Source organism: Triticum aestivum, chromosome 5B, assembly GCF_018294505.1.
Source record: "Triticum aestivum cultivar Chinese Spring chromosome 5B, IWGSC CS RefSeq v2.1, whole genome shotgun sequence".
Taxonomy (NCBI): domain Eukaryota; kingdom Viridiplantae; phylum Streptophyta; class Magnoliopsida; order Poales; family Poaceae; genus Triticum; species Triticum aestivum.
Genome location: NC_057807.1, coordinates 599,726,617 through 599,740,261, shown reverse-complemented (window position 1 = coordinate 599,740,261; position 13,645 = coordinate 599,726,617).

Here is a 13,645-nt window from a genome sequence, read left to right as displayed (position 1 = left end):
CATCGCCGTAACCTTCTATATCCGCGAGATCCCATCTTGGAGCCTTCGCCGACGCTCCACCGGAGGGGGAATCGATCACGGAGGGCCTCTACATCATCTCCAAGGCCTCTCCGATGAGTTTGAGTAGTTTACCACAGACCTTCGGGTCCATAGTTATTAGCTAGATGGCTTCTTCTCTCTCTTAGATTCTCAATACAAAGTTCTCCTTCATCTTCTTGGACATCTATTCGATGTAACTCTTTTTGCGGTGTGTTTGTCGAGATCCGATGAATTGTGGGTTTATGATCAAGTTTATCTATGCGAAATATTTGAATCTCCTCTGAATTCTTTTATGTGTGATTAATTTATCTTTGCAAGTCTCTTTGAATTATCAGTTTGGTTTGGCCTACTAGATTGATCTTTCTTGCAATGGGAGAAGTGCTTAGCTTTGGGTTCAATCTTGTGGTGTCCTTTCCCAGTGACAGCAGGGGCAGCAAGGCAAGTATTGTATTGTTGCCATCGAGGATAAAAAGATGGGGTTTATATCATATTGCATGAGTTTATTCCTCTACATCATGTCATCTTTCTTAATGCGTTACTCTGTTCTGCATGAACTTAATACTCTAGATGCATGCTGGATAGCGGTCGATGCGTGGAGTAATAGTAGTAGATGCAGGCAGGAGTCGGTCTACTTGTTACGGACGTGATGCCTATATACATGATCATGCCTAGATAATCTCATAATTATGAGCTTTTATATCAATTGCTCGACAGTAATTTGTTCACCCAGCATAATAATTATGCTATCTTGAGAGAAGCCACAAGTGAAACCTATGGCCCCCGGGTCTATCTCTTACCATATAAGCTTTCAATCTAATTTTATTTGCATATTTACTTTTCCAGTCTATATCATAAAATACCAAAAATATATTTATCTTATCATATTAGCTCTATCAGATCTCACTTTTGCAAGTGGCCGTGAAGGGACTTGTGAGGACCCTCCTACTGGATTGATACCTTGGTTCTCAAAAACTGAGGGAAATACTTACGCTACTATTGCTGCATCATCCTTTCCTCTTCAAGGAAAACCAACGCAAGCTCAAGACATAGCAAGAAGGATTTTTGGCGCCGTTAGCGGGGAGGTCTTCGTTCAAGTCAAGACATACCAAGTACCCATCACAAACTCATCTCCCTCGCATTACATTATTTGCCATTTGCCTCTCGTTTTCCTCTCCCCCACTTCACCTTTGCCGTTTTATTCGCCCTCTCTTTCCCAATCTCCTCTCTCTTTCGCTTGCCTTTTTGTGTGCTCGTGTGTTAGTTATTTATATCGTTATCATGGCTAGTCCTCCTATCATCATTAATACTCCCGATCATGAAGTTCTTAATTTTAAACAAAGGGAGGGAGAAAATCTAAAAGATGCTTGGCATAGAATTTGCAATGCTCAAAATAGATCTACTAGGAAGCAATCCACTTCCATTCTTCTTCGCAATTTTTATATAGGCATTACCCCTTGGAATAGATACATTCTTGATACCATTACCGGAGGCAATTTTTTGGGTAGCCATACTTTTGATGCTTACAATGCCATGACAGATTTGTTCGGTCTACCGCCTCTTTTGCTTATGGAACATTTTTAACTTTAAAACATGTGATGCAAAGGCTTGAAATTATTGAAAATAAAGTTTCTACTATCGAGTTAATTGAAAATTCGGATAAAAAGATCCACAACCAAATTACTCAATATGGATGTAAGGTTGGAGTTACTCTAAAAAATCTTAAAGAAAAGGAACCTATAGTTAATGAAAGAATAGAACAAGATTCTACAAGAATTGGTAAACTTGAGGATATAATTAATAACTCAGGGTCTGCCTTTTCATCCATGAAAAATACTCAAACTCCTCCTATTAAATTTGGCAAATTAATGTATGTTCCTAAAAATAAGGGTGAATCTTCTAGTAAGGGAAATGCGGATCTCAAATCCATAAGTGTTCACCCCAGTTTTTCCACTATCATTGAGAAACCTTTTGCTACAAGGAAATTTCTTGATTTCTTTCCTAGAATTTTAATCATTACTAAAAATAAAGAATTTCCTAAGGATTACAAGTGCTCTATTAAAGAATCAAATGCCAAAGATGGCACTATTTAGATCTATCCTCGCTTTTATGCCTAGCTAGGGGCATTAAACGATAGCGCATGTTGGGAGGCAACCAAATTTTATTTTTGTTCCTGTTTAGTAATAAAAATCTCATCTAGGTTTTGTTTAGATGTGTTTTCATGTTTTAATTAGTGTTTGTGCCAAGTAGAACCTATAGGATAACCTATGGTAAGAGTTAATTTGATTCTGCTGAAAAACAGAAACTTTGCCCTCACGAGAAAAAATTCAATAAATCACATGAACATGATTTTGCGTTGATTCCTTTTGATGTAGATCAATATACACATTTCCTAGGACTTCCTATTTTGGTAGGAGTTTTAGAGTTCTAGAAGTATTCGAAAGTTACAGATTGCTACAGACTGTTCTGTTTTTGACAGATTCTGCTTCTAGTGTGTTGTTTGCTTATTTTGATGCATCTATGGCTAGTATGTAGGGGTATGAACCATAGATAAGTTGGAATACAGTAGGTTTAACACCAATATAAATAAATAATGAGTTCATTAAAGTACCTTATGTGGTGGTTTTTCTTTCTTGCACTAACGGAGCTTATGAGATTTCCTGTTGAGTTTTGTGTTGTGAAGTTTTCAAGTTTTGGGTAAAGATTTGATGGACTATGGAATAAAGGGTGGCAAAATCCTAAGCCTGGGGATGCCCATGGAACCCCAAGATATTCAAGTATAACCAAAAGCCTAAGCTTGGGGATGCCCCGGAAGGCATCCCCTCTTTCGTCTTCGTCTATCGGTAACTTTACTTGGAGCTATATTTTTATTCGCCACATGATATGTGTTTTGCTTGGTGCGTCTTGTATGATATGAGTCTTTGCTTGTTAGTTTGCCACAATCATCCTTGCTGTACACACCTTTTGGGAGAGGCCCACATGATTTAGAATTTATTAGAATATTCCATGTGCTTTACTTATATCTTTTGAGCTAGAAAATTTTGCTCTATGTGCTTCACTTATATTTTCTAGAGCACGGTGGTTGCTTTATTTTGAAGAAATTGTTGATGTCTCATGCTTCACTTATATTATTTTGAGAGTATTTTAGAACAGCATGGTATTTGCAATGGTTATAAATTTGGTCCTAGAATGATGAGCATCCAAGTTGGGTATAATAAAAACTATCATAGAAAGTGCATTAAAAGCTATGATCAATTTGATGCTTGATAATTGTTTTGAGATATGAAGGTGGTAATATTAGAGTCATGCTAATTGGGTAATTATGAAATTGAGAAATACTTGTGTTGAAGTTGGCAAGTCTCGTAGCATGCACGTATCGTAAAAGTTATGTGACAAATTTGTTGCATGGGATGCTCTTTTAATTGCTTTCCTTATGAGTGGAGGTCGGGATCGAGCGATGGTTAACTCCTACCAACCCTTCCCCTAGGAGCATGCGTAGTAGTACTTTGCTTCGAGGGCAAGTAGACTTTTGCAATAAGTATATGAGTTCTTTATGACTAATGTGATTCCATGGTTATACCCACACTTACCCTTCCACTTTGCTAGCCTCTATTATGCCGTGCAACCTTCGTCGTATCATGCACCCATTATTTTCCTTCCTCAAAACAGCCACCATACCTACCTATTATGGCATTCCCATAGCCATTCTGAGATATATTGCCATGCAACTTTCCACCGTTCCGTTTATTATGACATGCTCCATCATTGTCATATTGCTCTTTGCATGATCATGTAGTTGACATCGTATTTGTGGCAAGGCCACCTTCATAATTTTTCATACATGTCACTCTTGATTCATTGCATATCCCGGTACACCGCCGGAGGCATTCACATAGAGTCATATTTTGTTCTAAGTATTGAGTTGTAATTCTTGAGTTGTAAATTAATAAAAGTGTGATGATCTTCATTATTAGAGCATTGTCCCAAGTGAGGAAAGGATGATGAAGACTATGATTTCCCCACAAGTCGGGATGAGACTTCAGACTTTATTAAAAAAAGGAAGAGGCCAAAGAAGCCCAAATAAAGAAAAGAGGCCAAAGAAGCCCACCAAAAATTAAAAAAAACAAGAAAAAAGAGAAAAGAAAAAAATGAGAGAAAAGAGAGAAGGGACAATGCTACTATATTTTCCACACTTGTGCTTCAAAGTAGCACCATGATCTTCATGATAGAGAGTCTCCTATGTTGTCACTTTCATATACTAGTGGGAGTTTGTCATTATAGAACTTGGCTTGTATATTCCAATGATGGGCTTCCTCAAAACACCCTAGGTCTTCGTGAGCAAGCATGTTGGATGCACACCCACTTAGTTTCTTTTTCTTGAGCTTTCATATATTTATAGCTCTAGTTCTTCTGTTGCATGGCAATCCCTACTCACTCACATCGACATCTATTAATGGGCATCTCCATAGCCCGTTGATACGCCTAGTTGATGTGAGACTATCTTCTCCCTTTTTGTCCTCACAACCACCACCATATACCACATATAGTGTTGTGTCCATGGCTTGCGCTCATCTATTGCATAAGAGTTGAAAAAGCTGAAGCGCGTTAAAAGGTATAAACCAATTGCTTGACTGAAACCGGGGTTGTGCATGATGGGAGTATTTTGTGTGATAAAGATGAAGCATGGCCTAATTATATGATTTTGTAGGGATAAGATTTCTTTGGCTATGTTATTTTGATAGGACATGATTATTTGTTAATATGCTTCAAAGTATTACTATTTTTATGTTTTATAAGTTTATCTTGAATCATTTGGATCTGAACAACCATGCCACAATAAAGAAAATTACATTGAGAATTATGCTAGGTAGCATTCCACATCAAAAATTCTATTTTTATCATTTACCTACTCAAGGACGAGCAGGAATTAAGCTTGGGGATGCTTGATACGTCTCCAACGTATCTATAATTTTTTATTGTTCCATGCTATTATATTACCCGTTTTGGATGTTCATGGGCTTTACTTTACAATTTTATATCATTTTTGGGACTAACCTACTAACCGGAGGCCCAGCCCGAACTGCTGTTTTTTTGTGCCTATTTTAGTGTTTTGAAGAAAAGGAATATCAAACGGAGTCCAAACGGAATGAAAACTTCGGGAGCGATCTTTTTGGAACAAACGTGATCTAGAGGACTTGGAGTGGAAGTCAAGAAACAAGCGAGGCGGCCACGAGGGTGCCCGGTGCGCCCTCTACAAGTGGGCGCGCCCCCACCCTCGTGGGCCCCTCGAGCGTCCACCGACCTACTTCTTCCTCCTACATATACCCATGTACCCCGAAAACATCAAAAGTGACCACGAAAAACTATTTCCACCACCGTAACCTTCTATATCTGCAAGATCCCATCTTGGAGCCTTCGTCGGCGCTCCGCCAGAGGGGGAATCGATCACGGAGGGCCTCTACATCATCTCCAAGGCCTCTCCGATGATTTGTGAGTAGTTTACCACAGACCTTCGGGTCCATAGTTATTAGCTAGATGGCTTCTTCTCTCTCTTTGATTCTCAATACAAAGTTCTCCTTCCTCTTCTTGGACATCTATTCGATGTAACTCTTTTTGCGGTGTGTTTGTCGAGATCCGATGAATTGCGGGTTTATGATCAAGTTTATCTATGAGAAATATTTGAATCTCCTCTGAATTCTTTTATGTGTGATTAATTTATCTTTGCAAGTCTCTTCGAATTATCAGTTTGGTTTGGCCTACTAGATTGATCTTTCTTGCAATGGGAGAAGTGCTTAGCTTTGGGTTCAATCTTGTGGTGTCCTTTCCCAGTGACAGCAGGGGCAGCAAGGCAAGTATTGTATTGTTGCCATCGAGGATAAAAAGATGGGGTTTATATCATATTGCATGAGTTTATTCCTCTACATCATGTCATCTTTCTTAATGTGTTACTCTATTCTGCATGAACTTAATACTCTAGATGCATGCTGGATAGCAGTCGATGCGTGGAGTAATAGTAGTAGATGCAGGCAGGAGTCGGTCTACTTGTTACGGACGTGATGCCTATATACATGATCATGCCTAGATAATCTCATAACTATGCGCTTTTATATCAATTGCTCGACAGTAATTTGTTCACCCAGCATAATAATTATGCTATCTTGAGAGAAGCCACAAGTGAAACCTATTGCCCCCGGGTCTATCTCTTACCATATGAGCTTTCAATCTACTTTTATTTGCATCTTTACTTTTCCAATCTATATCATAAAATACAAAAAATATATTTATATTATCATATTATCTCTATCAGATCTCACTTTCGCAAGTGGCCGTGAAGGGATTGACAACCCCTTTATTGCACCGGTTGCGAGTTCTTGTTTGTTTGTGTAGGTGCGTGGGACTTGTGAGGAGCCTCCTACTGGATTGATACCTTGGTTCTCAAAAACTGAGGGAAATACTTACGCTACAATTGCTGCATCACCCTTTCCTCTTCAAGTAAAACCAATGCAAGCTCAAGACGTAGCAGGGACTCGTGAGGCCCTACCGCAAGGCGGGTTGCGCCTGAGCTTGATTGGGAGCACTTGTGTTAGTCCCGCGAGATGGTTAGGCAGCTTGCACCGAATGAGTCTCCTGAGGCTATTGCATGAGAAGGCCAGACACCAACGACCCCAGGAGGTGACGTGAATGGGGCCGGCCCGCCAGACAGAGCTCAGCCGTTGGGTTTATCGACACTACAGGGACGGACCCGAGCATAGACGCCGTGCCCAGTCTTCTCATGCAAAGATCCTGAAGAAAAATAGCCGGTGCACGGTTCTCCTGGCCATGGGGGCACCAGGTCGCGCGCCCTCACTTATCCACCCGCGATTAGCTCATGCGAGAACAAGGCACCAAGGGCCATGGGAGGTGACATACACAGGACTGGCCCGTAAGCCAGAGCTCAGCCTCTTGGGTTTAGCGACGCTACAGGGACGGACCCGAGCACAGAACCGTGCCAGTCCTTAATCACGAGGCGGTCGTGGGAGGGCTCGGAAGGGCGCGAGACGTTCTTGGCGACGAAGCGCCGGTCAGGCAGTTGATAATCTTAAGATAGCTTGCAAAGGAAGGTAAAACTAGATTTGATACATGCAAAAAGGGATACATACCGCAGGGATGGACCCATGCGGCCTGGGGATGATGCAGTCCGAGGGGCGCCCCAAAACTGAATGAACTGGAGAGATATTACCTGGTACCATTGCTAAAGAAGTGTTGGGGTAGCAGAAGATGCGCGCTGCTGGAGTCGCTCCTCACGAGCCGCCCTGGCCCTGGGCCTCGGGAGGCCCAGAGGGTCCGAGAGGCTCCCGAAGATGCACCTCCATCTCTGCCAGGGTCGCCTGATTCCTGGCCTCACGAGCCACCAAGGCGTCCCTTGTGCAGCTCTGGAACGCCATGGCTGCACCTGGCAAGCCAAAGGGCATACGAACGTAGCTGTGGGGTGGACCCTCGCATCGACCGACACGAGATGGCCAGAAGAGCTGCCGAGATGTGGCCCTGTTGAGCCCTGGAATGTCGATGCAGATGCAGAACTCCTTACCCTCGCCAGGTCAATGAGCCGCGCCTCGCGGTAGGCGACGATCGCCTTGCAGAACCCTTGCCTCTTGAATTTCCTCGACTGCCTTGCCGATGAACTCCTGAACGCCTGGCGCCTCCCGCCTGATGCCTTCTCTTGGGAAGCATGCTCTGAAACGTGCCTCGACATGGTGCCTGAGCGCCTCCCTCGTGACCTTGGCTAGGTCTGAGTCCCTCCCGAGGAGAGCCCCCAAGCCCATCCTGAGAGGGGCGTCGGGTGTGCCTTCCTATGCGATGGGTGAAGGCGCCCCATCCGGGGATGCCAGGCTGAGCGTAGCTTCCCTGGGCAATGCTTCCTCACGAGATCCCTGACCTAGTTGTAGCTTCTTCGTCTTGGGGGTCACCTCAGGAGGGAGGGAATGATGTCTACTACACAACCTTCTTCTTGTAGAAGTTGTTGGGCCTCCAAGTGCAGAGGTTTGTAGGACAGTAGAAAATTTCCCTCAAGTGGATGACTTAAGGTTTATCAATCCGTGGGAGGCGTAGGATGAAGATGGTCTTTCTCAAACAACCCTGCAACCAAATAACAAAGAGTCTCTTGTGTCCCCAACACACCCAATACAATGGTAAATTGTATAGGTGCACTAGTTCGGCGAAGAGATGGTGATACAACTGCAATATGGATGGCAGATATAGGATTTTGTAATCTGAAACTATAAAAACATCAAGGTAATGGGTTATAAAAGTGAGCGTAAACGGTATTGCAATTGTAGGAAATAAGGCCTAAGGTTCATACTTTCACTAGTGCAAGTTCTCTCAACAATAACATAACTGGATCATATAACTATCCCTCAACATGCAACAAAGAGTGACTCCAAAGTCACTAATAGCGGAGAACAAACGAAGAGGTTATGGTAGGGTACGAAACCACCTCAAAGTTATCCTTTTTTATCTATCTATTCAAGAGTCCGTAGTAAAACAACATGAAGCTATTCTTTCCGTTCGATCTATCATAGAGTTCATACTAGAATAACACCTTAAAACACAAATCAACCAAAACCCTAATGTCACCTAGATACTCCATTGTCACCTCAAGTATCCGTGGGCATGATTATACGATATGCATCACACAATCTCAGATTCATCTATTCAACCACATAAAGTACTTCAAAGAGTGCCCCAAAGTTTCAACCGAAGAGTCAAGACGAAAACGTGTGCCAACCCCTATGCATATATTCCCAAGGTCACGGAACCCGCAAGTTGATCACCAGAACATACATCAAGTTGATCACGTGAATATCCCATTGTCACCACAGATAAGCACGGCAAGACATACATCAAGTGTTCTCAAATCCTTAAAGACTCAATCCGATAAGATAACTTCAAAGGGAAAAGTCAATCCATTACAAGAGAGTAGAGGGGGAGAAACATCATAAGATCCAACTATAATAGCAAAGCTCGCGATACATCAAGATCGTGCCAAATCAAGAACACGAGAGAGAGAGAGAGAGATCAAACACATAGCTACTGGTACATACCCTCAGCCCCGAGGTGAACTACTCCCTCCTCATCATGGAGAGCGCCAGGATGATGAAGATGGCCACCGGTGAGGGATCCCCCCTCCAACAGGGTGCCAAAATAGGGTCTCAATTGGTTTTTGGTGGCTACATAGGCTTGTGGCGGCGGAACTCCCGATCTATTCTGTTCCTCGGAGGTTTCAGTATTTATAGGATTTTTTGGCGTAGGTTTCATGTCAGGGGGGTCTCCGAGCTGTCCACGAGGCAGGGAGGCGCGCCCCCACCCTTGTGGGCAGCCCGGGACTCTTCTGGCCCAACTCTTGTACTCCATGGGCTTCTTTTGGTCCATAAAAAATCGTCAAAAATTGGCACGCCAATTGGACTCTGTTTGGTATTCCTTTTCTGTAAAACTCAAAAACAAGGGAAAACAGAAACTGGCACTGGGCTGTAGGTTAATAGGTTAGTCCCAAAAATAATATAAAAGTGCATAGTAAAGCCCATTAAACATCTAAAACAGATAATATAATAGCATAAATACTTCATAAATTATAGATACGTTGAAGACCTATCAGCATCCCCAAGCTTAATTCCTACTCGTCCTCGAGTAGGTAAATGATAAAAGAAAGAACTTATGAAGTGTGAATGCTAGCAGGTGCATAAGTTTGATCAATGATTATTTCACTCACCTTTTCTAGCATCATTATATGTCATAACAGTAGCTCATCTCATAAAAAATTTCATGATCAAGTAACAAGCTATTCACATGTTAAAGCATAGACCATAAACTTTTTTGAAAACTAGCAAACCACATTCTCAGTCATCAAACAATTGCAATTCATCTTATTTTCAGGAAGGGTCTATGTTAGAGCTTTCATTTAGCAAACTCCACATACTCAACTATCATGTAGTCTTCCATGATTGCTACCACTCAAAGCATATTTTTAGAACAAATAGCATCCATCGAACACAGAGAAAGATAGGGGCTTAATGTTTCGCCTCTCAACTTACTTATCATATAGATAATTATCAACAATAATAATTCATGATCAAATATATTTGAATGGCCATATATGCTTAGATCTTTCCCCATCACATGATGCTTGCCAACTAAAGAGTAGATTGGAATGAGAAGGAATACTACTGACTCTTGCATAAAAGTAAATGATAGGCCCTTCGCAGAGGGAAGCAGGGATTTGCAGAGGTGCCAAAGCTTGATTTTAAAATAGAGATCAATCCATGGCTTGCCCGAAACAACGGGTGCCTCCAACTAACATCAATCCTGGGGGAGTTTTTGTTTGAAATTGTTTTGATTTGATTTTGATCTTTTGATCATGGGACTGGGCATCCCAGTTACCAGCCATTTTTCTCGTGAATGATGAGCGGAGTCCACTCATCATGAGAATAACCCACCTAGCATGGAAGATACTGACAGCCCCTAGTCGCTACATGAACGACTCGGGCATACAAAACAGATTATTATTTGAAGGTTTAGAGTTTGGCACATGCAAATTTACTTGGAACGGCATGTAAATACCGGAAATAGGTAGATATGGTGGACACTCATGGAACAAACTTGGTTCAAGGGATTTGGATGCACAAGCAGTATTCCCGCTTAGTACAGATATTTTGGCTAGCAAAGGTTTCGAAATAGCAAGCACCACATGTTTGAGGATCTATAACAATATAACTTCTATACAAATCTACCCAAGCACAACTCATTATGTTGTCTTCCTTGTCCAATTTCAACTAATTTTCTCAGATTTGAAAATAATTAATGGGGCTCACAATCATAGAAGATGTCTAAGATAGTATATTAATATGTGAAATCTCTCTTCCTTCAATATTCTCATGAATTGTTCAATTGAATATATAATTTCAGATTTATGATATTCAAATCATTCAACCATTTACTCATAGGATATAAGTGAAGCACACGAGTAAATGACAAACTACTCCAAAAAGTTATAAGGGAAGATCAATGAGTAGTGAAATAATTATGTAGCTATGTGAAGACTCTATCTCATTTAAGTATTTTAGATCTTGGTATTTTATTCAAACAACAAGCAAAACAAAACAAAATGACATTGCAAGGATAGCACAACTCATGTGACACTACTAGGGAAAAGCCTAGCAGCAGCGCGGGTTTTGGGCCTCTCACTAGCGCGGGGACAGGCGCTACTAATAAGGCGCTACAGCTAACGTATAGCAGCAACGCCTGTTGTCCCATGCTACTACTATACATGAATAGTTGTATCGCTGTTTAGAAAAGGGCACTGCTGATACTATCTGCAGCGATGTTTACCGGGAAGCGCTACTGGTAATGCGGCGCTACTGCTAAATTTCCCCCCTCGCTACTACTAGTTTTATTAGTTTTTTTCCTGCATATTTGTTTTTGTATTTGTTTTGTATTTGAATAGGCTTGATACAATAATCTTTAGCATATCATACACATACAAATGTAATCATAGCATATACATACAATTAGTCTCATCAAATCATGTCATCATCATAATCATCATCCAACACAAAGTGGTCTCTCGTCATCATCTCGAAAATAGCGATACAAGTCCTCGATTACTTGCAAATACGTCGTCATCCATCTAAACAATGGTATACACGAGAAGAGCTATCACTTTGAGTACATGAGTTCGTATCCCTCTCTCGCATTAGCGTAAACCTAAACTAACTACTGCCTGTTGCTCGGAAACCAGAAACCGGTACACCTGGGCCTGACACTCCGGCCACTCGTCGTATATATTCTCCTGGTGTAGCACTTCTTCGCCATCGATGATCTATGCACCTGCTACTAAGTAGCAGTAGCATTTGATTTTGTACAATGCTACTGGTAACATTCTCTGTATAAGGTTTCCCTAGTAGTGTGAAGAAGCAAAAACTTAGGTTCAACTGATACTAACCGATAATTGTTGAAGAAGAAAGGTGGGATGCCTACCGGGGCATCCCCAAGCTTGGATGCTTGAGACTTCCTAGAATATTATCTTGGGGTGCCTTGGGCATCCCCAAGCTTGAGCTTTTGTGTCTCCTTAATTCCTCTAATATCACGGTTTTCCTAAATCTCAAAAACTTCATCCACACAAAACTCAACAAGAACTCGTGAGATAAGTTAGTATAAAACAATTCCAACACCTTATCATTTTCTACTGTAACAAATTACTAACATTATTATTCAACATTGCATACTAAATGTCTCTGCATATTTAATACTCCTATCCTCAAATAGAATCATTAAACAAGCAAACATATGCAAATAATGCAAACATAACAGCAATATGCCAAAACAGTATAGTCTGTCAAGAATGCAAGATTAATCATACTTCCCTAACTCCAAAACTTATAAGAAAAATATTACGCTGTAGAAGATTTATTAGATATGCAAAAAGATTCAACATTATATCACTCTCTGACTTTTCTAGGGAATTTTTGCAACAGCGGCAAACTTTCTGTTTTGAAACAGCAACATGTATACTTGCAAAATAAGCATGGTAAAGGCTATCCTTGAAATTTTTATTAAAAATATAGATTAAAAACATTATTCTAAATAACAGCAAGCAAATACTAAAAAAATAAAATGACGCTCCAAGCAAAACACATATCATGTGGTAAATAAAAATATACCTCCAAGTAAAGTTACCGATGAACGAAGACGAAAGAGGGGATGCCTTCCGGGGCATCCCCAAGCTTAGGATCTTGGTTGTCCTTGAATATTACCTTGGGGTTCATTGTGAGTCCCCAAGCTTAGGCTCTTACCACTCCTTATTCCATAGTCCATCGAATCTTTACCCAAAACTTGAAAACTTCACAACACGAAACTCAAAACAAAACTCGTAAGCTCCGTTAGCATAAGAAAATAAATCACCACTTTTGGTACTGTTGTGAACTCAGTCTAAATTCATATTGGTGCAATATCTACTGTATTCCAACTTATCTATGGTTCATACCCTCCGATACTACTCATAGATTCATCAAAATAAGCAAACAACACATAGAAAACAGAATCTGTCAAAAACAGAACAGTCTGTAGAAATTTGTATCAAACGTATACTTATGGAACTACAACAATTCTGAAATAAATTGGTGGACCTGAGGAATTTGTCTATTAATCATCTGCAAAAAGAATCAACCTAAAATCGCTCTTCAGTAAAACATCGCAGCTAATCTCGTGAGAGTTAAAGTTTCTGTTTTTACAGCAAGATCATAAAGACTTCACCCAAGTCTTCCCAAAGGTTCTACTTGGCACAAAAACTAATTAAAAAATAAAACCACATCTAACCAGAGGGTAGATGAGTTATTTATTACTAAATAGGAGAAAAAAATCAAGGAACAAAAATAAAATTGGGTTGCCTCCCAACAAGCGCCAATCGTTTAACGCCCCTAGCTAGGCATGATGATTTCAATGATGCTCAAATAAAAAATAAGAATTGAAACATAAAGAGAGAAGAAGAACATGACTTCCTATGCATAGGGATTTTGTGAGCAAACAATTTATGGGAACAATAATCAACTAGCATAGGACAGCAAAACAAGCATAACTT